Raw genomic sequence first — 19478 nt, forward strand, 5'->3', positions numbered from 1 at the left:
CCAGCTACAAATTCGTGGTGATTAAGTGAAATGGGGCAATTTGGGACCTTTCACAGTAAAACTTGATCTTTTTGGTCCTGAGGGGGCGGGGCTTGTGTGATGTCATCATCTGACCATTCAGTTTACTTTGTGGGTGGATGACGAATGACCACAGAAAGTTTGGTAACTCTATTCCATTCAGTTATGAAGTTATAGCAATTTAAATATTTTTGGCGAGTAGTCAAACTTTGAGGCCTGGCCCCGCCCCTTCAACATATACGAAAACTCAGAATCCTCGTCTCATTTTGTTCGCCCATCCCTTCTGAGCAATTTTACACAATTTTTGAGACAATCGTGCGAAAAATGATCGAGCAATCCAATCAGAAACGGACCCTAAAAACGGCCAAAACGGCTAAAAATCGCCATTTCAACCCAAAATGGCCGACTTCCTGTTTGATATTGACCATGCTTGCAAGAGACTTTTCTGTGCGGACCGTTGAGTACTACAAGTGTACCAAATTTCATAACTGTACGATAAACTAAGCTTTATGGAGAGGGGTTTTTTTCAGTTTGTAGGGGGCGCTGTTCAGCCATTTTCTTTGCGATTTTTTTGAGACCTTTAAAATATCAAATTTTTCACCAGGCCTAACAAGTGTGCAAAATATTGTGAGTTTTGGGGTATGTTAAGGTCCCCAAAAAGCCATTCAAAGTGGCACCGGAATAATAAAGAAAGAAAGAATAATTAAAGCTGCAAGCAGCGTCGTTCGGCCCTCGCAGCGAAGCTGCTCGCCCTCCTTCCGCACCCCCTCCGCTCCATCCCCGACGCTCTCCAAACCCAGCTCAGCGCTTCTCCATCCAGGCCGGCAGCCGGGGGCACCAGGGCACGTCTGGCAGAACAGAAAGTCAACCACCCCGACACCAGAAACCGTGAACGGCCTCCTCGTCCACACCTCACCCTGACTCAGCATCCCCTCTGAGCCCACCATTACACGTCTCACCACTAGGAGATACTCTATCTTTACCACACTGGTGATGTGATGTTCAGTCTCGGGCAGATCGGAGGCTGTTAGTGGAAGTTACAGTCAAACGTAAGGTCACAGCGTCACGCCAGAATTCGCCATGGCATCAAAGCCCCTCCCTTTCTGAAAAGCTATCAGATCTGAATGGTCATTACAACATCATGAAGACAGTGCATGACCTTAGTGTCATGTTGACTAAATTAGAGGGGTCAAATATGGGCATTTCACCATAAAACAGTAGACTTCCTGTAGTCAGGGGGCGGGGCTTAGGTGATGCCAGCTGTCCACATTGTCACTGTCTTGAGATGTGGTCAGTGATCACACAGACAAAGTTTGAAATTGATCTGATCATGCACATGGGAGTTATTAAGTCAAGTAACGTAATGGCGACTGGTCAAAGTTTGAGGCTTAGCCACGCCCACACCTTTATACTTATTTAAAATCCGACGGTTGAATTTTTTCCTTTATGTCTTAAGAGTATATAGCAGGAGTTTGAAGGTGATCGGTGGAAAGTGCGACGAGATATCATTCTCCTAATAACGTGTGCGAAAACCACTAAATCGCGTACTTGGACCAAAATGGCCGACCTCCTGTGCGACATTGCGCTTGGCTCCAAGAGACTTTTTTGTAGGTCCTGAGACACTACATTAGTGTGCCAAATTTCGTGATCCTCAGTCAAAGCATGGCTTGGGGCTGACAGTTTTAATGGTCCTAGGGGGCGCTATTTCAGAAAATAGGCCACGCCCACAAACTTCAGCTGTCCATTTCTATTGGGGGTCAGAGTAGGATCACTCATCAGAAGTTCTGTGGCGATGTGACAATAATTGAAGAAATGAGAGACAAACATATATCCATGGCGTGATGGCGAAATTCGCCATGCTCCCAAAGCCCCGCCTTTACTCGAAACCTGCCAGTACTATAGAACAAGTGACCTCAACTTGTCTGCTGCTATTAGCCAGTGATTGCTGGTGATTGGTTAAAAGGAGCCCAATAGGGAGCTGTGAAAAAAAGAGTGGCGTGGCGACAGGTCAAAGTTTGAGGCTTAGCCACGCCCACAGCTTTATACTTATTTAAAATCCGACGGTTGAATTTTTTCATCTATGTCTTAAGAGTGGATAACAGATGTTTGAAAGTGATTGGTGAAAAGGGTGATGGAGCATCCTTCTCCAAACAACGTGTGCGAAAACCACTAAATCCAGTACTTGGACCAAAATGGCCGACTTCCTGTGCGACTTCGCACTTGACTCCAAGAGACTTTTTTGTAGGTCCTGAGACACCACATTAGTGTACCAAATTTCGTACTCCTCAGTCAAAGCAAGGCTTGGGGCTGACAGTTTTAATGGACCTAGGGGGCGCTATTTCAGAAAATAGGCCACGCCCACAAATTTCTGCTGCCCAGTTCTATTAGGGGTCAGAGTAGGATCACTCATCAGAACTTGTGTGGCGATGTCACAATGATTGAAGAAATGAGAGACAAACGTATTTCCATGGCGTGATGGCGAATTTTGCCATGCTCTCAAAGCCCCGCCTTTATTCGAAACCTGCCAGTACTATAGACTAAGTGACCTCAACTTGTCTGCTGCTATTTGCCACTGTTTGGTGGTGATTGGTTAAAAGTAGTCCAATAGGGAGCTGTGAAAAATAGAGTGGCGTGGCGACAGGTCAAAGTTTGAGGCTTAGCCACGCCCACACCTTTATACTTATTTAAAATCCGACGGCTGAATTTTTTCATCTATGTCTTAAGAGTATATAGCAGAAGTGTGAAGGCAATTGGTGAAAAGGGCGACGGAGCATCACTCTCCAAACAACGTGTGCGAAAACCACTAAATCGCGCACTTGGAGAAAAATGGCCGACTTCCTGTGCGACATTGCACTTGGCTCCAAGAGACTTTTTTGTAGGTCCTGAGACACCACATTAGTGTACCAAATTTTGTACTCGTCAGTCAAAGCATGGCTTGGGGCTGGCAGTTTTAATGGTCCTAGAGGGCGCTATTTCAGAAAATAGGCCACGCCCACCGGATGTTCACATCACATTTTTGGGGGGGCCGGACTAGGATCACTCCCAAGACGTTTCGTGGCGATATCTCTAGAAATGACGAAATGGGAGGCAAACGTAAGGCCACGTCGGTACGCCTGACTTCGCCGCGCCGCCACAGCCCCGCCTTCTGCAGAAAACTCCCATAAAGTGACGGCAAGCAACCCCAACTTGTCTTCAGTGACCTGCTACAAATTTGGGGTGATTATTTGAAAGGGCGAATTTTGGGAAATTTCCTAGTAAAACTTGACCTTTTAAGTCCTGAGGGGGCGGGGCTTATGTGACATCATCAATCGACCATTCATTTGTCTTCGGAGGGCGACGACAATTGTCCATAGAACATTTCTTTAACTGTAATTCTTTCATTTATGAATCTATAGCAATTTGAATTTTTTTGGCGAGTGCTCGAACTTTGAGGCCTGGTCCCGCCCCTTCAGTATTTACGAAAAGTCAATTTTATTGTCTCATTTTAATCGTCCATCGCTTCTGTTCGATCGCACACTATTTTTGAGACAATCGTGCGAAAAATGACCAAACTGTTCAACCAAATATAGACCCTAGAAATGGCCAAAATGGGGTCAAAATGGCCACTTTAGTCCAAAATGGCCGACTTCCTGTTTGATATTGACCATGGGTGCAAGAGGCTTTTCTGTGCGTATTGTTGAGTTCTACAAGTGTACCAAATTTCATCACTCTACTATGAAAAAAGGTCAAAGCGGAGGGGTATTTTTAATTTTCCAGGGGGCGCTGTTGAAACAATTTTTTACCAACTTTCACGTTGCCAGTGAAATACGTAAATTTCACGCACTTTCTATATTGGGCCAGAATTTGGTGAGTTTTTGGATATGCTAAGACCCCCTAAAGGCCATCCAAAGACGCGGAAGAAAAAAAAAGAAAGAAAAAAAAAAAGAAAAAAAATAATAAACGGAGCAGATACAATAGGCCTTCGCAGCTTCACTGCTCGGGCCTAATTAAAGCTGCAAGCAGCGTCGTTCGGCCCTCGCAGCGAAGCTGCTCGTCCTGTGTCCGCCCCCCCTCCGCTCCATCCCAGACGCTCTCCAAACCCAGCTCCGCGCTTCTCCATCATGGCCGGCAGCCGGGGGCTCCAGGGCACGTCTGGCAGAACAGAAAGTCAACCACCCCGACACCAGAAACCGTGAACGGCCTCCTCGTCCACACCTCACCCTGACTCAGCATCCCCTCTGAGACCACCATTACACGTCTCACCACTAGGAGATACTCTATCTTTACCACACTGGTGATGTGATGTTCAGTTTCGGGCAAATCAAAGGCTGTTTGTGGAAGTTACAGTCAAACGTAAGGTCACAGCGTCACGCCAGAAATCGCCATGGCATCAAAGCAGCCTCCCTTTCTGAAAAGCTATCAGATCTGAATGGTCATTACAACATCATGAAGACAGTGCATGACCTTAGTGTCATGTTGACTAAATTAGAGGGGACAAATATGGGCATTTCACCATAAAACAGCAGACTTCCTGTAGTCAGGGGGCGGGGCTTAGGTGATGTCAGCTTTCCACATTGTCACTGTCTTCAGATGTGGTCAGTGATCACACAGACAAAGTTTGAAATTGATCTGATCATGCACATGGGAGTTATTAAGTCAAGTAACGTAATGGCGACTGGTCAAAGTTTGAGGCTTAGCCACGCCCACACCTTTATACTTATTTAAAATCCGACGGTTGAATTTTTCCCTCTATGTCTTAAGAGTATATAGCAGGAGTTTGAAGGTGATCGGTGGAAAGGATGACGAGACATCATTCTCCTAATTACGTGTGCGAAAACCACTAAATCGAGTACTTGGACCAAAATGGCCGACCTCCTGTGCGACATTGCACTTGGCTCCAAGAGACTTTTTTGTAGGTCCTGAGACACTACATTAGTGTGCCAAATTTCGTGATCCTCACTCAGAGCATGGCTTGGGGCTGATAGTTTTAGTGGTCCTAGGGGGCGCTATTTCAGAAAATAGGCCACGCCCACAAACTTCAACTGTCCAGTTCTATTAGGGGTCAGAGTAAGATCACTCATCAGAAATTGTGTGGCGATGTAACAATGATTGAAGAAATGAGACACAAACGTATTTCCATGGCGTGATGGCGAATTTCGCCATGCTCCCAAAGCCCCGCCTTTTTTCTAAACCTGCCAGTACTATAGACCAAGTGACCTCAACTTGTCTGCTGCTATTTGCCAGTGATTGCTGGTGATTGGTTAAAAGGAGTCCAATAGGGAGCTGTGAAAAAAAGAGTGGCATGGCAACAGGTCAAAGTTTGAGGCTTAGCCACGCCCACACCTTTATACTTATTTAAAATCCGACGGTTGAATTTTTTCATCTATGTCTTAAGAGTGTATAGCAGATGTTTGAAGGTGATTGGTGAAAAGGGTGATGGAGCATCCTTCTCCAAACAACGTGTGTGAATACCACTAAATCGAGTACTTGGACCAAAATGGCCGACTTCCTGTGCGACTTTGCACTTGGCACCAAGAGACTTTTTTGTAGGTCCTGAGACACTACATTGGTGTAGCAAATTTTGTACTCCTCAGTCAAAGCATGGCTTGGGGCTGACAGTTTTAATGGTCCTAGGGGGCGCTATTTCAGAAAATAGGCCACGCCCACCAGATGTTCACATCAGATTCTTTTTGGGGCTGGACTAGGATCACTCCCAAGAAGTATCGTGGCAATATCTCTAGAAATGACGAAATGGGAGACAAGCGTAAGGCCACGTCGGTACGCCTGACTTCGCCGCACCGCCACAGCCCCGCCTTCTAAAGAAAACTCCCATAAAGTGACGCCAAGCAACCCCAACTTGTCTTCAGTTACCTGCTACAAATTTGGGCTGATTATTTGAAAGGGCGAATTTTGGAAAATTTCCCAGTAAAACTTGACCTTTTAAGTCCTGAGGGGGCGGGGCTTGTGTGACATCATCAATCGACCATTCATTTGTCTTCGGGGGGCGAGGACGATTGTCCTTAGAAATTGTTTTAACTGTAATTCTTTCATTTGTGAAATTATAGCAATTTGAATTTTTTTGGCGAGTGCTCGAACTTTGAGGCCTGGCCCCGCCCCATCAGTATTTACAAAAAGTCAATTTTATTGTCTCATTTGAATCGTCCATCGCTTCTGTTCGATCTCGCACTATTTTTGAGACGATGGTGCGAAAAATGACCAAACTGTTCAACCAAATATAGACCCTAGAAATGGCCAAAACGGCTAAAAATCGCCATTTCAACCCAAAATGGCCGACTTCCTGTTTTATATTGACCATGGTTGCAAGAGGCTTTTCTGTGCCGACTGTTGAGTATTACCGGTATACCAAATTTCATAACTGTACGATAAACTAAGCTTTATGGAGAGGGGTATTTTTCACTTTCTAGGGGGCGCTTTCGAGCCACTTTTTAATGAACTTTCACATCGCCAGTGCAATACGTAACTTTCACGCACTTTCTATATTGAGCCAGAATTTGGTGACTTTTTGGATATGCTAAGACCCCCTAAAGGCCACCCAAAGACGCGGAAGAAAAAAAATAATAATTAAAGCTGCAAGCAGCGTCGTTCGGCCCTCGCAGCGAAGCTGCTCGCTCTCCTTCTGCACCCCCTCCGCTCCATCCCCGACGCTCTCCAAACCCGGCTCCGCGCTTTTCCATCCTGGCCGGCAGCCGAGGGCACCAGGGCATGCCTGGCGGAACAGAAAGTCAGCCACCCCGAGACCGGAAACAGTAAAAGGCCTCCTCGTCCACACCTCACCCTGACTCAGCATCCCTTCTGAGCCCACCATTACATGTCTCACCACTAGGAGATACTCTATCTTTACCACACTGGTGATGTGATGTTCAGTCTCGGGCAAATCGGAGGCTGTTTGTGGAAGTTACAGTCAAACGTAAGGTCACAGCGTCACGCCAGAAATCGCCATGGCATCAAAGCCCCTCACTTTCTAAAAAGCTATCAGATCTGAATGGTCATTACAACATCATGAAGACAGTGCATGACCTTAGTGTCATCTTGACTAAATTAGAGGGGACAAATATGGGCAGTTCACCATAAAACAATAGACTTCCTGTAGTCAGGGGGCGGGGCTTAGGTGATGTCAGCTGTCCACATTGTCACTGTCTTCAGATGTGGTCAGTGATCACATAGACAAAGTATGAAATTGATCTGATCATGCACATGGGAGTTGTTAAGTCAAATAAGGTAATGGCGACTGGTCAAAGTTTGAGGCTTAGCCACGCCCACACCTTTATACTTATTTAAAATCCGACGGTTGAATTTTTTCCTCTATGTCCTAAGAGTATATAGCAGAAGTTTGAAGGTGATCGGTGGAAAGGGCGAGGAGATATCATTCTCCTAATAACGTGTGCGAAAAACACTAAATTGAGTACTTGGACCAAAATGGCCGACCTCCTGTAGGACATTGCTCTTGGCTCCAAGAGACTTTTTTGTAGGTCCTGATACACTACATTAGTGTGCCAAATTTTGTGATCCTCAGTCAAAGCATGGCTTGGGGCTGACTGTTTTAATGGTCCTAGGGGGCGGTGTTTCAGAAAATAGGTCACGCCCACAAACTTCAGCTGTCCAATTCTATTAGGGGTCAGAGTAGGATCACTCTTCAGAACTTGTGTGGCGATGTCACAATGACTGAAGAAATGAGAGACAAACGTATTTCCATGGCGTGATGGCAAATTTCGCCATGCTCCCAAAGCCCCGCCTTTATTCGAAACCTGCCAGTACTATAAACCAAGTGACCTCAACTTGTCTGCTGCTATTTGCCAGTGTTTGCTGGTGATTGGTTAAAAGGAGTCCAATAGGGAGCTGTGAAAATAAGAGTGGCGTGGCGACAGGTCAAAGTTTGAGGCTTAGCCACGCCCACATCTTTATACTTATTTAAAATCCGACGGTTGAATTTTTTCATCTATGTCTTAAGAGTGTATAGCAGATGTTTGAAGGTGATTGTTGAAAACGGTGATGGGGAATCCTTATCCAAACAATGTGTGCGAAAACCACTAAATCGAGTACTTGGACCAAAATGGCCGACTTCCTGTGCGACTTTGCTCTTGGCTCCAAGAGACTTTTTTGTAGGGCCTGAGACACCACATTAGTGTACCAATTTTCGTACTCCTCAGTCAAAGCATGGCTTGTGGCTGGCAGTTTTATTGTTCCTAGGGGGCGCTATTTCAGAAAATAGGCCACGCCCACAAATTACAGCTGTCCAGTTCTATTGGGGGTCAGACTAGGATCACTCACCAGACATTTTGTGGCAATGGCACGATAATTGAAGAAATGAGAGGCAAACTTATTGCCATGGCGTGATGGCGAATTTCACCATGCTCCCAAAGCCCCGCCTTTATTCGAAACCTGCCAGGACTAAAGACCAAGTGTCCTCAACTTGTCTGCTGCTATTTGCCAGTGATTGCTGGCGATTGGTTAAAAGGAGTCCAATAGGGAGCTGTGAAAAACAGAGTGGCGTGGCGACAGGTCAAAGTTTGAGGCTTAGCCACGCCCACACCTTTATACTTATTTAAAATCCGACGGTTGAATTTTTTCCTTTATGTCTTAAGAGTGTATAGCAGAAGTTTGAAGGCGATTGGTGAAAAGGGCGATGGAGCATCACTCTCCAAACAACGTGTGCGAAAACCACTAAATCGAGTACTTGGACCAAAATGGCCAACTTCCTGTGCGACTTTGCACTTGGCTCCAAGAGACTTTTTTGTAGGTCCTGAGACACCACATTAGGAAACCAAATTTCGTACTCCTCAGTCAAAGCATGACTTGGGGCTGACAGTTTTAATGGTCCTAGGGGGCGCTATTTCAGAAAATAGGCCACGCCCACTGGATGTTCACATCACATTTTGTGGGGGGCCGAACTAGGATCACTCCCAAGAGGTTTTGTGGCGATACCTCTAGAAATGACGAAATGGGAGGCAAACGTAAGGCCACATCGGTACGCCTGACTTCGCCGCGCCGCCACAGCCCCGCCTTCTGCAGAAAACTCCCATAAAGTGACGCCAAGCAACCCCAACTTGTCTTCAGTTACCTGCTACAAATTTGGGGTGATTAGTTGAAAGGGCGAATTTTTGAAAATTTCCCAGTAAAACTTGACCTTTTAAGGCCTGAGGGGGCGGTGCTTATGTGACATCATCAATCGACCATTCATTTGTCTTTGGGGGGCGATGCCGATTGTCCATAGATAATTACTTTAACTGTAATTCTTTCATTTATGAAATTAAAGCAATTTGAATTTTTTTGGCGAGTGCTTGAACTTTGAGGCTTGGCCCCGCCCCTTCAGTATTTACGAAAAGTCAATTTTATTTGCTCATTTGATTCATCCATCGCTTCTGTTCGATCGCACACTATTTTTGAGACAATCGTGCGAAAAATGACCAAACTGTTCAACCAAATGTAGACCCTAGAAATGGCCAAAACGGGGTCAAAATGGCCACTTTAGTCCAAAATGGCCGACTTCCTGTTTGATATTGACCAATGGTGCAAGAGGCTTTTCTGTGCGTATTGTTGAGTTCTACAAGTGTACCAAATTTCATCGTTCTACTATGAAAAAAGGTCAAAGCAGAGGGGTATTTTTAATTTTCTAGGGGGCGCTGTCGAAACATTTTTGTACCAACGTTCACGTTGCCAGTGAAATACGTAAATTTCACGCACTTTCTATATTGGGCCAGAATTTGGTGAGTTTTTGGATATGCTAAGACCCCCTAAAGGCCACCCAAAGACGCGGAAGAAAAAGAAAAAAAAAAAAAAAGAAAAAAAAAAAAGAATAAACGGAGCAGATACAATAGGCCTTCGCAGCTTCACTGCTCGGGCCTAATAATTAAAGCTGCAAGCAGCGTCGTTCGGCCCTCGCAGCGAAGCTGCTCGCCCTCCTTCCACACCCCCTCCGCTCCATCCCCGACGCTCTCCAAACCCGGCTCCGCGCTTTTCCATCCTGGCCGGCAGCCGAGGGCACCAGGGCATGCCTGGCGGAACAGAAAGTCAGCCACCCCAACACCGGAAACCGTGAAAGGCCTCCTCGTCCACACCTCACCCTGACTCAGCATCCCTTCTGAGCCCACCATTACATGTCTCACCCCTTGGAGATACTCTATCTTTACCACACTGGTGATGTGATGTTCAGTCTCGGGCAAATCGGAGGCTGTTTGTGGAAGTTACAGTCAAACGTAAGGTCACAGCGTCACGCCAGAAATCGCCATGGCATCAAAGCCCCTCACTTTCTGAAAAGCTATCAGATCTGAATGGTCATTACAACATCATGAAGACAGTGCATGACCTTAGTGTCATCTTGACTAAATTAGAGGAAACAAATATGGGCAGTTCACCATAAAACAATAGACTTCCTTTAGTCAGGGGGCGGGGCTTAGGTGATGTCAGCTGTCCACATTGTCACTGTCTTCAGATGTGGTCAGTGATCACACAGACAAAGTATGAAATTGATCTGATCATGCACATGGGAGTTGTTAAGTCAAATAAAGTAATGGCGACTGGTCAAAGTTTGAGGCTTAGCAACGCCCATACCTTTATACTTATTTAAAATCCGACGGTTGAATTTTTTCCTCTATGTCTTAAGAGTATATAGCAGAAGTTTGAAGGTGATCGGTGGAAAGGGCGAGGAGATATAATTCTCCTAATAACGTGTGCGAAAACCACTAAATTGAGTAACTGAACCAAAATGGCCGACCTCCTGTGCGACATTGCGCTTGGCTCCAAGAGACTTTTTTGTAGGGCCTGAGACACTACATTAGTGTGCCAAATTTTGTGATCCTCAGTTAAAGCATGGCTTGGGGCTGACTGTTTTAATGGTCCTAGGGGGCACTGTTTCGGAAAATAGGCCACGCCCACAAACTTCAGCTGTCCAGTTATATTAGGGGTCAGAGTAGGATCACTCATCAGAAATTGTGTGGCAATGTCACAATGATTGAAGAAATGAGAGACAAACGTATTTCCATGGCGTGATGGTGAATTTCGCCATGCTCCCAAAGCTCCACCTTTATTCGAAACCTGCCAGTACTATAGACCAAGTGACCTTAACTTGTCTGCTGCTATTTGCCACTGTTTGGTGGTGATTGGATAAAAGGAGTCCAATAGGGAGCTGTGGAAAAAAGAGTGGCGTGGCGACAGGTCAGAGTTTGAGGCTTAGCCACGCCCACACCTTTATACTTATTTAAAATCCGACGGTTGAATTTTTTCATCTATGTCTTAAGAGTATATAGCAGACGTTTCAAGGAGATTGGTGAAAAGGGCGACGGAGCATCACTCTCCAAACAAGGTGTGCGAAAACCAGTAAATCGCGTACTTGGACCAAAATGGCCGACTTCCTGTGCGACTTTGCACTTGGGTCCAAGAGACTTTTTTGTAGGTCCTGAGACACCACATTAGTGTACCAAATTTCGTAATCCTCAGTCAAAGCATGGCTTGGGGCTGACAGTTTTAATGGTCCTAGGGGGCGCTATTTCAGAAAATAGGCCACGCCCACCGGATGTTCACATCAGATCTTTTGGGGGGCCAGACTAGGATCACTCACAAGAAGTTTCGTGATGATATCTTTAGAAATGACGAAATGGGAGGCAAACGTAAGGCCACGGCGGTACGCCTGACTTCGCCGCGCCGCCACAGCCCCGCCCTCTGCCGAAAACTCACATAATGTGACACCAAGCAACCCCCACTTGTCTTGAGTTACCAGCTACAAATTTGTGGTGATTTAGTGAAATGGGGCAATTTGGGACCTTTCACAGTAAAACTTAACCTTTTTGGTCCTGAGGGGGCGGGGCTTGTGTGATGTCATCATGCGACCATTCAATTTACTTTGTGAGGTGATGACGAATGACCACAGAAAGTTTGGTAACTCTATTCCATTCAGTTATGAAGTTATAGCAATTTAAAAATTTTTGGCGAGTAGTCAAACTTCGAGGCCTGGCCCCGCCCCTTCAGTATTTACGAAAAGTCAATTTTATTGTCTCATTTTGTTCGCCCATCTCTTCTGAGCAATTTTACAGAATTTTTGAGATGATCGTGCAAAAAATGATCGAGCAATCCAATCAGAAACGGACCCTAAAAACGGCCAAAACGGCAAAAAATCGCCATTTCAACCCAAAATGGCCGACTTCCTGTTTGATATTGACCATGCTTGCAAGAGACTTTTCTGTGCGGACTATTGAGTACTATAAGTGTACCAAATTTCATAACGGTACGATAAACTAAGCTTTATGGAGAGGGTTTTTTTTCATTTTCTAGGGGGCGCTGTTCAGCCAATTTCTTTGCGATTTTTTTGGGACCTTTAAAATATCAAATTTTTCACCAGGCCTGACAAGTATGCAAAATATTGTGAGTTTTGGGGTATGTTAAGGTCCCCAAAAAGCCATTCAAAGCGGCACCGGAATAATAAATAAAAAAAATAATAATAAACAGAGCAAAAACAAGAGGCCTTCGCAGCGCTTTCGCTGCTCGGGCCTAAAAAATAATAATAAACGGAGCAAAAACAAGAGGCCTTCGCAGCGCTTTCGCTGCTCGGGCCTAATAAACAGAGCAAAAACAAGAGGCCTTCGCAGCGCTTTCGCTGCTCGGGCCTAATCAGAGCAAAAACAAGAGGCCTTCGCAGCGCTTTCGCTGCTCGGGCCTAATAAACGGAGCAGATACAATAGGCCTTCGCAGCTTCACTGCTCGGGCCTAATAAGAAGAAACGGAGCAGATACAATAGGCCTTCGCAGCTTCACTGCTCGGGCCTAATAATAAACGGAGCAGATACAATAGGCCTTCGCAGCTTCACTGCTCGGGCCTAATAAACGGAGCAGATACAATAGGCCTTCGCAGCTTCACTGCTCGGGCCTAATAAACGGAGCAGATACAATAGGCCTTCGCAGCTTCACTGCTCGGGCCTAATAATCAGAGCAAAAACAAGAGGCCTTCGCAGCGCTTTCGCTGCTCGGGCCTAAATAAACAGAGCAAAAACAAGAGGCCTTCGCAGCGCTTTCGCTGCTCGGGCCTAAAAAATAAACGGAGCAGATACAATAGGCCTTCGCAGCTTCACTGCTCGGGCCTAATAAACGGAGCAGATACAATAGGCCTTCGCAGCGCTTCGCTGCTCGGGCCTAAAAATCAATAAAACTTGAGACCTTTAGGCATGGCGCTGGGATTTCAGCTGTGGCAGGCCGCCACGGCTACGCATATGTAAGGGAAACACGGCACTTAAAAATGCAGGTCTTTCCTACAGAGAAATTGCAAAGAAGGTCAAGGTGTCAGTAAGTACATTTTCCTTAACCATCAAAAGGCACTCAAAAACTGAGGCAAACTCTGACAGGAAGATGTCAGGCAGACCCAAAGTCACAACTGCATGAGAGGGTAAATTTTTGAGAGTCAACAGCTTGTGTGATAGGCGACTCACAGGACAACAGCTTCAAGCACAGCTTAATAGTGGTCCAGTAAGCAAGTCTTAGTTTCAACTGTGAAGAGAAGGCTTCACGCTGCAGGTTTGACAGGATGAGTTGCAGCAAGAAAGCCACTGCTAAGACGTCAGAATAAGAGAAAGAGGCTTGCCTGGGTCATGAAACACAGCCACTGGACTACTGAAGATTGGAAGAAGGTATTATGGACTGATGAATCCAAATTTGAATGCTTCATTTCATCACGCAGGATCTTTGTACGCCGTTGTAGTTGAAAGGATGGTTCCACAGTGTGTGGCATCAACTGTCAAACATGGAGGAGGCAGTGTGATGGTCTGGGGCTGTTTTGCTGGATCCAGGGTCCATGACTTGTACAGAGTGAGAAGAGCCCTGAACAAAAACGGCTACCACAGCATTTTTTAGTGCCATGCAGTATTCTCTGGTATGCGCCTACTTGGTCAGGGGTTCATCCTTCAGCAAGATAATGACCCAAAACATAAGTCCAAGCTATGTCAGTACTACCTCATTGCATTAAACTGCATAATTTCTAAAAAAACTAGAAAATTTGGGACATTCTAAAACTTTTGACCAGTAGTGTATACTTCTGCATTTAAACCGGCTAACACCTTTTCCATCATTTCCTTGAATTTGTTTGCACTATTCAGGGGTGGACATTAACTTCAAAACCAACCGGCCAGGCGTGCCGGTAAGTCTGAATATTTACCGGCCTCGCCAAGAATCTACCGGCCCCGCTGGTCAGCTGCCAAAACGAGTCAAAATAACAACTGAACCGTTTTAAATGTAATAAACCTTTATTTTGTACACATTCACAAACATAATAACGTATTCAAGTTTGAATTTGTTTGTTCCCTCAACAAAACACGATTTTGTCGTCGCATACTTCCGGCATACAACGCAGTACATCACCAACTCCGCTTTGCTGTATTCGAGCCATTGGCTGTGTTCGAGATGAGCCAGTTCTGCGCAGATTAGACCAGCAGTGATTGGCGAGCAGCGCATGCCGGTTAGATTTATGTACGAATTGACGCCGACTTGCTCTGACGTCATGCATACGTAGGCAACGATAACCTCGTGAGATCAAGGCGGCCGCAGATTTTGGAGCAAGGCGCTGCAGTTGCTCTCCCTCAGCTGCAAAACCTAGAGGATGATGGGAAATGCCTGGCTCTCACCTGATCTAAGATCTGATTGGTTCACATTTTGATCCAAACATCCGGTGGTAGAACATGAAATGTTAGTTGGTCACATGTATTCTTTAAATCATGTTATGTTGATGATAACAACAATATAGGCCATAAGGAGAAATGTGTTTTGTGTTCTTTTGTCACGTTTCCTATGAGCACACTGAACAGCTGCTAACCTTTACTTATTATTACAGTCATGTCTTCATATAGAATATATGATATCCATAAGCACGTGAGGATGTGTTTCAGCTGCTAACAGGCACCAGAATTACAATTGAAAATTGAACAAGTGTGAATGCTAACGCGATATCTTCATCCATCATGCAGGGAAATCCAAGAGATTTAACTGGCAGAAACAACTGGTTCACACCATTCTCTCTCTCTCTCTCTCTCTCTCTCTCTCTCTCTCTCTCTCTCTCTCTCTCTCTCTCTCTCTCTCTCACACACACACACTCACACACACACGTAGAGGAAAACAGCTGAGGAAATGAAGGACACCAAGTAATTAAAAGAAAAACTACAGCTGAGCCGAGGCGCGCCTCGAATGGGGCGCGTCTGATCTGAACTGAGGAGCGGCGAGCAGCGGCCGAATTTCGTGAGCGATTCGCTTCTCGGCGCTTCCGCGGCCGGTGTGTCCCCGGCGTTAAACGCCGGCTTTCAGCCACTGCCCCTGCTGCTTCCGTCTGCTCTCTGTTTTCCAGGCGAGCCGCTACTCAACTCAAATACGGCCATTCTCCGCGCCTCCCGTCTTCTTTAAACCGCCAAGAATCGTTCCACCTACGCACACGCTTCTCTGCTTCATACCGTTTCGAACTGTCTCGCTTCTCCTCACCAGTTTTAAAGCGTTTTGCCGGAGATTTCATCAAGAAATCCCATCCCTGTGGTGGCGCCATCTTCCTGCGTGCTTGTGTGTTTCTAGCAGGGTTCCACTTCGTCTTTAATAGTTAACTTATAGTTCACGTGACAATAACTAGAATCGTGCAGTACGTGCACGAATCGTACAAGTGCAGTACGTGGCTAGAGGCGCGCAGGTTCACGCGCGCGAAACGAAAACGGCAGCTTTCTACAGGGCGGGGCCATGATGTAGGTGAAAGCCGGTGTGTAAATTACAAATAAAGCTTGGGCGCCACCCGGGCGGTAAGTCATCAAGTATTTACCGCCCAGCAAGAAAATTTAGCGCCACTGGCGCTCGGGCGCTTTACAGGTCCACCCCTGACTATTTACATACCCCTGTGGCAACCTTTTCCATTTAAAAGTGCCTAAGCTTGGTAGAAAGAAACAGGTTTTTTAATTGACTCTTCTCATGTAGTGGAATGCGCCAAAATCCATTTGCTAAATCAAGTTCTGTTTTAAATTGACCTTTTACGACCACATTTCTTTTCGCACTGGGACGTATCAGATTGCTGGCATCACAATGCACGTGAATGTTCAGCTGTTGGAGATCACCTATAGGTTCCATCAGGTTTTTGCACACCTTGTATTGGTGTTAGACACGGGGGCTCTTTTACTGATTCTAACATGCCTATTTTTTCCAACTCTAATATTGTTTGTGTGATCTCTTCTTGGCCCTTCTTTATGGGATATTGCTGTACTTTTTCCAGGAGGAGCCATTTAATGTCATAGGGTTCACCAATGTAAAGTCCTACATCATTTTTGAATTCAGTGAAGGATGCCTTTTCCAGGATTTTTTGTAATCGTTTTTTATCTCGGAGTTGGGTCTTCTGGATTTATTTTTCACACGCATTTTGCACACCATATAGTGTTCATGTAGCTCGCTTGGAAAACGTTCTTCTGCGCTTCCACACTCAGCACCTTTCTTCAAGTCCACCTCTTTTGTGGAAGTATACATGTATGTCCTGTGAACCTAAATTGGTAAGAGCAAGAAGGTTATCTGCAGATTGCAGTACGTGTTTGAGTGTGGGATCATGATAACATGATGATGATGATGATGATGATGATGATGATGAAGGAGTAACACACGTATGTATTTGGGTGCTTTAAAAGCTCGATATACTACCCTACATCTTGACCAATATGATGTGAATTTCCATATAAATATGGAAGTCCAGTCTGATTGGTCTTTGAATGTTTAACCAGAAGATTTAGAATTCTTTGTTTATTCAGGGATTGTCAGACACTTCTTATTAATTCAAGAAAAAATTCAAGTTTATAAAAAGTAAGAAATTAATCTTCTAAACTATTAAAAACATGACAACTAGGACATTTTATGTGATGAATGAATCTAAGTGGATGGAATGTGAGGTGTGATGATGTGTGAATGTGATTTTATCAGAACCTTCGTATCTGGAGAAACTGAGTTCTGAGTGGGAGTGAATTTGTTCTGCTATAAACTATAGTTATGGTTTCTAAAACCACATCAGACGCAATCTGTCGAGTCTACGTACCCTCAAAGACCCCCGTGGTAGATCCGGAATGTGTTGAGGTCCAGGGACCCCAGAGGTACCGAAGTCCGTAGAAGAAACCGCAGTGCCGACTAGACCGGTCTCGAGATGTCTCCAGGTCACGACAGTTGTTATTCATGTCTTAGGAATAACTCTTAAGGAGTTGAAGTTGGTTCAGCTTTATTTTGAAGGAACCGTTTGCAGTCGGCTGTAGCAAGCAACAGGGTTTTGACAGCTTGTCAAAAGATGCTCTGGGTTAAAGAGGTTTTTGTCCGGATGGCCGGTCTGAAGCTTTCTCAACAACTCACAAGAACTGACTCAGTGAATTGAGCTCTGTTTTAATGATCATCATATTTTGATTTCCTAACAAATCAGAATTTTACTTATAAAAAGGGGTTTACCAACCAACCTCAGAAAACATGCCTCGCGTCAGATACAGGAGTTCTGGTTGGTGGAACAAAAAGCAGTGTGTCAGGATATTAGCTTAACCTTGTCATCACGTGTCTAAAGCCCTTTTCAGACTGACATTCTGGAACATTTGCGGACAACTCAATCCGTTGTTTAACCGGAACTGTGTTTTCAGACACACCACTTTTGTACCGGAACTTGTCCTTTCGGCTGCGTTCACACAGCAGGGAAAAGTTCCAGATGTCTGACGGTGGCGGGGGGTGGGGGGAGAATCGGACTTATGTTAAGAAGAAGAAGAAGAAAATATTGTTTCTATAGCACCTCTCAAGATAAAAATCACGAGGCGCTTAAGCATAATTCTGCGCACACGAAGACACATGAGACCTGGATGATGAAGCTCAATGGTTAAAGGAATCACTGAAGCGGTGTGAAGCGCTCCGTCGCGCGTCTAGGCGGTACCGTAGGAGGCAAGCTGCCATGGTTCGCTGCATACTACAGGAGCGAGCTATCTAGGTGCGCACAGCGTCCCCCGGTCCCCTCCCCCTCCCCCTTGTCCGGAACTTTACCTCACCAGTCTGAAGCAGCCACCCTGTCCGTAACAAGTCCGGACATGTTACTAGGGGCTTCATCCGGATAAATTCCGGAGCACGTTATCCGGATGTTTGTATTCAGACACAAAGGTCTTACGGACAGAGTCCGGAACATTTCCGTTTTTCATGGCCTGTCTGAACGGGGCTTGAGTGTGTGAGCTGTCAGCAGATAGCAATTCACTTGTTAAGTCTAACATTACTGATCATAACATAATGCTATTCATTTCAACCACAGTAATTTAAGCACAAATTAATCAAAACATTATTCTTCAACCGTTAATGTGCATTCAACCATATTATTATTTAATGATTATTTAACTTATGAATTGCAAACGTTCTTTCATTAGAGTGTACAATCCTGCGGTCTTATCAAAGGAAGGCTTTGTTTGGGAACATAGGCTGACATCTTGTTCCCCCTGAAATGTCAACAAGCACTGCAGAATGTTCTGGGCTTTAGAAGACAGGATAGAAACTCCACTCAGATAGTGGAATTAGGTCTGTAGATGACCGGACATTGTGCAGATCAATATGTAGGTGAAAATTGACCATTTCTGGACGCTACATTGATAACAATGTTGTTGTATTTTATTTTATTTTGAACCGTCAGCTAATTTTACCTGTAACACCTCTTTAACTTCTCCCTGTAGTTTAACCCTTGAGCTGATATTCTCTCCATTATCGACAATAAACATTTCCCAATTAACCTTTCCTCTTATCCAGCTTCCATCAAACTGGGCCCGCTCCTTTATTGAATCTATTGGGTTTTGTTCTGTGGCCATTGAGCTGCCAAATGAGGACATTTCTTGTCCCATGCAGACTGCTTCTCACGCAATTGATTCCTCTGCTCTGGGCTTAATGAACTGTACTTGTCCTTCAGAACCTGTGGCCTAGGGTCCATCCCCTGAAGGCCCAGAAACCACAGGGAAGAACGAGTTAGGGAGGTTTTTGGATTTCTGTTTTCTAGGTGAAAAGGAGCCCCTGCATTCAGCTGGGTGTGTGTGTGTTTGTGTTTGCTACATCTCACTTTTGTTTAGCAGTAACTCTGTGGTTTAGAGGGATTTCCTGCCTGTGACTCTTCTCTGCTGCATCTTTCTGAAGGCTGCAGCTCGCTCCCAAATAAACATTTCTCTAGATTTTTCAGTTGAACTTAAGTCTGGCCATCTTGAAGCTAATGCAACTCCTCCTGTAATCTCAAGAAATGAGTTTTTCTTGGTCTAAAATTGATCCTCCAAAATGATCTAATTCTGCTGTCGCCATCCTATTTCATGGGACCTCAGCTCCTTCACTAATTGACTCCTCACATTATTCAACTCTCTTTCACCTGGAGCTGTCACTCTTGAAATCTGCCAGCACGGCTCCCTTCGCCAACCTTACATTTATTGTGAGGGCAACCATTTTGGAAAAGGCAGGGTCAGTCAACACTTCTGTGAGGCTCTTCATTTTCAGCTG

At 45.2% G+C, this 19478-nt stretch overlaps 2 protein-coding genes across 2 annotated transcripts in view; both read left to right on the top strand.

Moving 5' to 3' along the window:
* Positions 1-19478, top strand: part of ccdc12 (coiled-coil domain containing 12) — a 101657-nt gene that overhangs the window by 44913 nt on the left and 37266 nt on the right. The window lies entirely within an intron of this gene.
* Positions 11311-19478, top strand: part of LOC139070017 (putative nuclease HARBI1) — a 15482-nt gene continuing 7314 nt past the window's right edge. The window contains exon 1 of the mRNA XM_070551566.1: positions 11311-19478. This exon is cut by the window's right edge and continues 4928 nt beyond it. The gene's annotated coding sequence lies outside the window, so the exon portion shown is untranslated.

Source organism: Nothobranchius furzeri, chromosome 5 (genome assembly GCF_043380555.1).
Source record: "Nothobranchius furzeri strain GRZ-AD chromosome 5, NfurGRZ-RIMD1, whole genome shotgun sequence".
Lineage (NCBI taxonomy): Eukaryota > Metazoa > Chordata > Actinopteri > Cyprinodontiformes > Nothobranchiidae > Nothobranchius > Nothobranchius furzeri.